Source organism: Colobus angolensis, unplaced genomic scaffold, assembly GCF_000951035.1.
Source record: "Colobus angolensis palliatus isolate OR3802 unplaced genomic scaffold, Cang.pa_1.0 Scaffold84, whole genome shotgun sequence".
NCBI lineage: Eukaryota > Metazoa > Chordata > Mammalia > Primates > Cercopithecidae > Colobus > Colobus angolensis.
The window spans coordinates 2,273,662-2,280,544 of record NW_012122265.1 but is presented as its reverse complement, the minus strand read 5'-3'; the positions used below and the strand labels follow the sequence as shown (position 1 = coordinate 2,280,544).

The window sequence follows — 6,883 nt, the reverse complement described above, 5'->3', positions numbered from 1 at the left end:
CCCCGAGACGCCCCACCTCACGAGACAACCCACTCCCCAAGACGCCCCACCCCACGAGACGACCCACTCCCCGAGACGCCCCACCCCACGAGGCGCCCCACCTCCGGAGACGCCCCACCCCACAAGATGCGCTGCTGGGGGTTGGGGATGGAGGGTGGCCCTCAGGATGGAGCCCAGGTAACCTGTGGGGTTCCTGGAGGGCTCTTTGCAAGGCTACTGAAAGCAGTGTTTGTAACTCTATGAAGGATTGTTTCTTTCTCCTTCCTAGGAATTAATAAATAACAGAATCGACTTCAAAAGGGGGACTGCCAAGCACACTGGGTTCCTGCCCAGCCTGTCCGCTGTTTCCAAGAAGCAGCTGAAAGGGAGCAAAAGGCAGCAGGCGCTGCCCAGGCAGGCCGAGGGCAGCTCCCCTACCCATGCCAGCTGCCCACTGCCCCCACAGGCCCCAGACAGCCGGGAGTCAGAACTTCGGGTGGGAGCTCTCCACGCCAGCACACACACCCCCACAGCTGCAGGAAGGGGCAGGGATCTGGTCGCTGCACCCATACCTTACCCCCACCCAGACGGGCCAAGTGGTCACCCCAAGTGCTGCCCAGGCACCCCAGTGGGGGACGAGGACGATGGTACATCAGCTCACCCGCCTTTACACAGAGGCCAGGCGTCTGTGTGTCTCTAGCCCAGGCCCTCCCTTGATGCTCTTGGGGAGAGGGGCCACCAGGCAGGGCCATGCTGCGGGCTCTGCCTGCTCACCCACACCCAGAGACTGCACATGTGGGAAACACACCGGGAAGTGCCCGTTTGGCTCAGCCACTGGGAGGTGCCGGGGCCTGAGACACCCTCTCCAGGACAGTGAGGCCCTGAGGTAGGAGGAAGGGAGGAAGTCTCCCCGGAGATACTGGGTGAAGGAGGGGAGGGGTTCGCCAAGGTGCGTCCAGGAAGGGACGCTGGGGGCCGGAGGTGAACAGCCCCTCCAGCCTGGGTCTCCGCAGGCCAACCCCTCACTCTCTGCCCACCAAGAAGGGGCAGTACCAGGTTGTGGAGGTTGGGGACAGGGCCAGACTCCTCCCTGGGTGACGTGGGGCCCTCTCAGGCCCTCCTAGGTGGTGAGCAGCTGCCCCTCCGACCCCACTGTGGCCTTCAGGGCCGGGAAGGCAGCATGGAGGGAAGAGGAGCAGGAATTCTCTCCTAGGCCAGGAAGAGGAAGCTCCACTCACAGGGCCCCTGGCCCCTGGCCCCGAGGAAGCCGCCTGTCTCAGCATCTAAAAATAGGTGTCAGGCGAGGATGCTGGCCTTCTGGCCCTGCCTGCTGGGGGGATGTGAGGAGTCATTTCCCTTGGGACCAGGAGGATGGGCACAGCCTCAGAGGATGCTGGTGTCTCCCAGGCATCGGGGGTGGTGGGCACCGGTGCCCCGAGGACCAAGCCCCTTCCAGGGCCAGCTGTTCCCGAGGCAGGGAAGCCAGGAAGTCCCTTGCTCCACTCTAAGCCTACCCCTGCTCTGGGAAGCTCCTCGACCCCACTGGCCCCTGTAGGAAGGGTGTGTCAACACAGACAGTCCCAGTGACCCACTGGGGAAGAGCCAGGCAAGGGGCTGTGGGGTGGCTGGCAACCCCAGGGCCGTGTGCTTCAAAGAAAAAGGTCTGGGTGGGCCAGTGCCCCCGAGGGAGGGTGATGGGAGGTGGGAGATGGGTGGCCTTAGGCACAGGACCAGAGAGCAGGTAGAGGGGCCCAGGGCAGCTCAGGGTGTCTCTGGCCACCAGCAGCACCTGAGAGGCTGCCCAACAGCCTGGTCAAGAGCCAGTACCTGCTCCCACCTGGGTGTGGCCACCCGCCCCAGGGGCACCCCGCTCAGCTAGGGCTCCTCACAAGCCATCACTCTGGAACCCTGGCTTCCTTATTGCCCAGTGGGCCTGATAATCACCAGGCAAGCCTGGGGCGGTGTGTGGCTCCAGGCTCGGAGCCTGCCCAGCGCAGAGTGGGGACGACTTCCTTTGAGCTGCCCTCGTCTTCTCGGGGACAGAAGGAAAGACTGTTCTACGCAGCCCCAGGGTCAGGCCGAGTCCCCGGGGGGTGGAGGAGTGGCCTGCGGCTGCCCCATCTACTGTGTGAGAGGGTGAGCTCCCAGGGGCCCAGGATGGGGTCGGGGCTGGAGTCTGCGCTTCCCAAACCGTGGCCCCTCGGAAACCCCTGGGGTCCCACTCAGAAAGGAGCTCCAGGATCAGGACTGTTCTGGGCCCCCATCAGCCTGGGTCCTTCACCTGTCCTGGGGTGAGCCTCATGCCCTGTCATCTGTTTTGCCCACGCTGTTACCTGGGGTGGAGCTTTGAGGTTAGTTCTGCACCGCACTGGATGTCATGCTCCTGGCAGGCTGTGAGGGGCCTGGTCTGGCTGGGGACAGAAGTGACGACCCCAGGCTGCCCGCCTGCCCTGATCCTAGAGCTCCATGTAACACAGCACAGGGTGTCCTGCGGGGTCCCCCATCACTCAGTCCTCTCCCTCCCATCCTTTACCTTCTTTGAATCACACCACTTCCCATAACTGGGAGCCCGAGGGGCTGAGGAAGAGGGAAGCAATCACTTTCCAAATGTAGCGGGAGGGCACAGCTCCAGAAAGAAGGGCAAGGCGGGGTGGGGACGTGAGCCACCAGCCTGTGGCCAAGCTGGACGCTCCCTCCTCTCAGGCCCCTGGCATTTGGCATCTCACACCTGGGCTCTCGAAGCTCCCCTGCTGGGGCACCCGCATCCGGGAGAGAGGCACTTACGAGCTCTGCGCCCCTGGCCCCCCAGCCCTACCGCACCTCCTTGAGCCCGCAGCCCTCAAAGACGTCGTGTGGGGAGTGGGGGGCAGCTGCCTTATTCTGGCCATCCCAAAGCCATGGCATTGGCGGCTAGCACAGGACGCCTACAGCCCCGAAAGTGAGATCCAGCTGACTTTCCATGCCCTTGGGCATGGCCCCCTGCCTGAGGGGACTCCTCCAGCACTGGGGGCCTACCTGGAGGACCCTCAAGGGTCTCTTATGATTCAGCACCTGCTCTGCAGCCCAGGTTGGGGGGCTTAGTTTGGGCCCAGAAACACAAAGAATGTGTGTGCAGGGCTGGGGGACACTGAGTGAGTCCAGAGGTTCCTGGAAGGCTGCCCAGCATACCAGGTGCCACCGTGTCCTACCAGGCAGGTGGGGACGACTCGGAAGTGGAGATGACTGAAGCCCATTTCTGGGTAAGCCTGGTTCTTCTTGCCCAAAGGGGTGCTGGGAATAAGGCAGACACCTGCAGGGGTGGAAGACCACCCAGCACCCACGGCGCGCCCAGCCTGGATCACAGGGAGGTGGGTCCCAAGCAAGGGGCAGGGTACCTGGCTCCTCCCCAGGCCCAGCCCCACCCCATCCCCAGGGTCCTCTCCAATCCGCAGCGGGCACGGGGGTGACCACCTGCTCCCTCGCACAGGTGCCTGGACTCTAAGCCTTATTGACTCTATGAGCAAAGCTCTTCCCGTGGTGGGATTTCAGGTGCGGAAATAGGGGTAGGGGATCGTTTGGGGTCTGTCTCCCTGTCTGGGCTTGGAAGCAGTTGTGAGATAAGGATTGGGGGTGAACCAGATTTCTGAAAGTTGAGCTGAACTGGGCGCTGGGGCGGGTGTAGGAGAAGGACCCTCAAACCTGGGAAAGAATGGAGGGCTTTCGGGCATGCACCCTGGTGCCCTCAGGGAGGGTGGGTGACTTGTCAGCCCCCGGTAGAGCCACAGCCAGCCAGAGGGGCGACCAGGAAAGTAGGCCCACACCTCCTTGCTTTTTTGCTCTGTGCCCTGCACTTCTGGACAGCCTCACTGGGGCCAGCGTGTAGCAGGGACAAACCACAGACTTCCTCTTCTCGGCCCGCTTGCCCCAGTGACCGTTTCCCCAAAGCTGTGCAGTCAGACAGCCTGGGGGAGCCAGGGAAAGTCCACACACCCACTTGGTGAAACCAGGCACAGGATGTCCTAGCCCCCCTCCCCCACAGCGCCTGCCAGGGTTGCAGCCCCTCTCCCGGAAGGACGGCGACAGACCTGCCAAGTGACAGTCATGTGCTGTCTGGAAGCGAGAAATACCCGTTAGTGAGGCTTCTAATCAGTCTCTTTCCCAGCTGGGCTGGGCTGCCCTGCCACTGGGAGGCGGCCACCAGCTGCATTAGGTTGGGGGAGCAGCCAGTCCCAGGCAAGAGACACAGCTCTTCTCCCTGCGGGGACTGGTGACACCTCTCCTGGGCTCCCTGGCCAGCCCCCGAAGAGAAGACTCTTATATCCATTTCACAGATGAGGAAGGCAAGGCTCCCACGGGCCAGTCCCCGGCCCCGGGACACAGGCTTTCTTGCCCTGCTCCTGGCAGCAGCGGGTCTCAGGTGCCAGCCGCCTCTGATGGAGGCTCCCAGACCCACCCAAGGGACAGGATTTCCACGCTGCTTGGCCAGGGTGTCTGCAATATCTTCCCTGCTTGGGCCAGCCCTGCACCCAGGGAGACCAGTTCTCACTGGCCCCCAAAGCGGTCAGGGCGCAGGTGCACGCTGCCCGGACCTTCCCCTTCGCACCTTGGCTTGGGAAGTGAGACAGCAAGAGTGTGAGTGTGTGTGCAGGTGGGAGTGAGGGTGTGTGCACATTTGTGTGTGTGAGTGCCTGTGCGTGTGCGTGTGGGCTCCTTTCTGTGAAAGAGGTCAGGCTACCCCAGCTGCCTTCTCCCACAGGCAAGGACTTTTTCCTCTCTAAAATGGAACTTTTAACAAGCGCCCCATCCGGACACGCACTGTCAACCTCCTCCCCACCAGCCTCCCCTGAGCCCACGGGACTGCACTGAGTTCCTCTGGGCCCTGCAGGGTTCCCGCAGCCCCTTCCCCACTGAGCATCCTGCCTGCCCGGGCTGGGTTCTCTGAGGCAGGGGTCCCTTTGGACCCTTGGCCAACCCCCGTACCCCGATCCCTTCCTGTACCAAGCCCCCTGTCAACACTCAGGCATGTCAGTGAATCCACCAACAACCCCAGGAGGCAGGCTCATTGAGGGCCCCCACTGCAGACAGGGGAGGCCAAGGCCCAGGACCAGAGCAGTGTGGTGGGGACTCCACTGAGGGAGGCCCACGCCCATGGCACTGTGCTCTCAGCCACATACCCTGCGACACCAGGATGGAGGGGGATCCACCAGGGTGGTGCCCACCAACCTCACCTCACCCAGCCTGGCATTCCTGGCTACAACAGAGCCCCAGTGGATGGGTGGGTCCCCAGTGACTGTGAACGGACTCAGTTCTCAATGCTTTGCAGGGAGCAGGCCCTGGGGAGAGGCGTGGTGAGGCCTTGGAGGCATTTCCTCGAGCCTTAGTAACAAGCATCCCTGGGATGCGTCAGGTCTCCACCCCTGCAGCCTGGGAAACTTCCAGGCCCGCTGTGGCGACACTCCCGGGGGACTGCCAGGGAGACCTCTCGGCCTGGGCAGGCAGGAGGGACTCACCCAGCAGTGACACACCGTCCAGAGAGCAAAAATCCACCTCCAGAGAAGTCCCCTTCCCTGACTCCCCTTCAGCCCCTGCCCCCAGGCCCACACTCTCCTCATCAGGGGATGGGGCTCCAGGGGCCGGCAGAGGGACAGCCTGTGTCCCGTGCCTCTCCCACATGCCTGGGCTGAAGCAGGCCACCACTAAGCAACGGCCGAGGTGCCAGGGCTGTGCCTGGGGAGGGCAAGCCCCTCCCAGATGGCCTCGCTGCCCCCACTGCCAGGGCAGAGCCAAAGGCTACAGTGACTCCCACCAGTGTCCCAAGCAGACTGTGCAGAACAGCCCAGCTTGGGGAAGGTGGGATGTGACCGCCCCACTCCTCTCCCAGCTGAGAGTTCAGTTCAGCCTCTGTCCTTCCCCCTCCAAATAATCTCCCTGCCCCAGATCCGCACTGGGATCCTCAGCCATCCAGATGGGAAACAGATGTCTCTGGTCCCACACACTGGCTCCAGGGGCCATTTTAAAAGTTTGCCCTCCCTGCCTCAACTTGAGAAACACTGGGTCCACTGGGACATCAGCCGAGTCTTCCACGAGAAGGGGGTGACAGCCTGGGGGGACACGGGGAGGGGCTTGCAGTCTCTGCCCAGGGGCATGGCCACGGGGAGGCTACGGTCATGGACACCCACTCCAGTCCTTCCAGGCCAAGAAGGGATTTCCACCCCCTCCCCAATTCCAACACTGACAGGAAATGGAAACAAAAGGCGAAAGCCCATCAGTCACTTCCCAGCAGCAAAGACTACGGTCAGGAGAAAGCCATTCTCAGCAGGAGACCCTCCCCCTTCCTCCACCCACATTGGCACCCAAAGATGCCCAGCGTGGGGGCCCCTCTTTCCAAAGCAGCAGCCCCACTCCCAGACCCTGCCATCCACTCTAGGCCCCTGGTGCCACTCTCTTCCTTGTGCCAACTCAGAACCGCGGGACCCCACTCCTGCAAGGCCTCCAGAGCCCTTCTGGGAGGAGGCCTAGGCTGGAACGTGTCTGGGTGAGGAGAGGGAGACCGGCCCCCAGGCAGGACAGCCAGGGTGCGCGCACCCCAGCTTTTGGGCCATCCCAGCGGTGACGTCCTTTTAGGCGCGACCCCCAGGAAGGTCCCGGGTGGTGACAGCAGACTGGCGAGTTAGCTGGGCTGGGGAGAGAGTGAGGCGGATCGCCCCCAACCTCGGGCAAAGTGTGCGCCCCCGCCCCACCATCCAGGGGCGGCGGCCCTTGATGAGCTCATGGGGGCGGGGCGCCAGGAGTACCGCCCGCGAGCCCCCCCTTCGTCCCCGCGAAGCAGCAGTCCGGAATCCGCGGCCAGGGACCCGCGCAGGCCCCTCCTCGGCTGAGAGGCGGCCGGGTACTCGGGTCCCCGCCCGCGCCCACCTCACCCATC

At 63.4% G+C, this 6,883-nt stretch overlaps 1 protein-coding gene across 2 annotated transcripts in view; it reads right to left on the bottom strand.

The window, feature by feature from the left end:
- The window catches only part of CD81 (CD81 molecule), a 23,020-nt gene that overhangs the window by 13,814 nt on the left and 2,323 nt on the right, over nucleotides 1–6,883 (bottom strand). Inside the window, exon 1 of one of the 2 annotated variants that reach the window (XM_011930090.1) lies at nucleotides 2,513–2,604. The exons of the other annotated variant lie outside the window; for it this stretch is intronic. The gene's annotated coding sequence lies outside the window, so the exon portion shown is untranslated. Of the gene's footprint in view, nucleotides 1–2,512; nucleotides 2,605–6,883 lie in introns of those variants that run through there. 2 annotated transcript variants of the gene reach the window in all.